This window comes from Magnolia sinica, chromosome 11 (assembly GCF_029962835.1).
Source record: "Magnolia sinica isolate HGM2019 chromosome 11, MsV1, whole genome shotgun sequence".
In the NCBI taxonomy this organism is placed as follows: Eukaryota; Viridiplantae; Streptophyta; class Magnoliopsida; order Magnoliales; family Magnoliaceae; genus Magnolia; species Magnolia sinica.
The window spans coordinates 15588644-15589874 of NC_080583.1; the positions used below are offsets into that span (position 1 = coordinate 15588644).

The window sequence follows — 1231 nt, forward strand, 5'->3', positions numbered from 1 at the left end:
ACTTTACTAATCAGTTTTTAAAAACTAACTTTTCCTCTTTTTAGAAACTTTCTATTTTCTATTTTTAGAAACTTTCCTTTTTAGAAACTAGTTTACTTTCTTAATTTATTTTTAGAAACTTTCTAATTTTAGAATTTTTGTTTTTAGAAACTGACTTGTTTTGTTTTGTTTTGCATGATTTTAATTAGGAACTTCTAATTTGGTAACTTCTTTCTAATTCCCTCTCTCTTTCTATTTATGGATTTCTATTTCCTTTCTTTCTTTTAGGTTTAGGTTAGAATATGAAATTGAGGGTGAAGAGTGTTTAATTCCCAAGTGGATCCGTGACAACACTCAACGTCTTTTGAGTGAAGGAGGATTGGTTGAGGGGTAATCTATCCATCACAGGATTAGACACCACTTGAGATCCTCAGAGTTAATTGAAGTGATGACTGTAAATCAACTGGTCAATGAACCGGAAAGGCAACCTCAACCTCAGATTGAGGAAGTCCAGGATGAGAATGAGGTGCATCAAGCACCCTCGCCTCATACTTTGTGAGATTATTTACAACCGGCGGGGTTGAGCACGCCCTCATGCATGGTTTTTCCTAAAAATATGAGACACATGGATATCAAGCCAGGGGTAATCCAACCCCTTCCAAAATTCCATGGACTTGAATCTAAAAGTCCATATTTGCACTTGACAGAGTTTGATGAGATCATAGCCACTTTATATTTTCCTAACATGTCTGTAGACACGGTCAAATTGAAACTCTTTTCCTTTTCTTTGAAAGAGAAAGCTAGGACGTGGTTTCATTCACTATGTCCCAGATCTATTAGCATATGAAATGACATGATAAGGGAGTTCATAAAGAAATTTTTCCACAGCATAAAACGAACACCCTTAGAAAGTCAATCATGAACTTCGTCTAAAAGGAGGATGAAATATTCTTCTAATGTTGGGTGCGGTTCAAGGATCTTGTCAATTGATGCCCATAGCATGGTTTTGAAATGTGGGGCATTACACGCTTTTTCTATGATAGACTGACATCTTCCATGCACCAATTAGTTGAGATAATGTACAATGGGGAATTCATGAAAAAAAATGTCAATGATTTGTGGCATTACGTGGACAAACTTGCTGAAAACGCATAATCATGGGACACTTACCCAAAATCAAGCACCACTTCTAGGCCCACTTAATCAAAGGAAAGGGGCGGATTATACCTTTTGAAAGAGGATGCTGATATCA

General features: G+C 36.4%; 1 non-coding gene across 1 annotated transcript; it reads right to left on the minus strand.

Moving 5' to 3' along the window:
• Nucleotides 1-879: 879 nt before the first annotated feature.
• On the minus strand, nucleotides 880-986 carry LOC131219811 (small nucleolar RNA R71). Its single transcript, XR_009158454.1, has one exon. It is a non-coding gene; the product is annotated as a small nucleolar RNA R71 (small nucleolar RNA).
• Between the last annotated feature and the right edge of the window lie 245 nt (nucleotides 987-1231).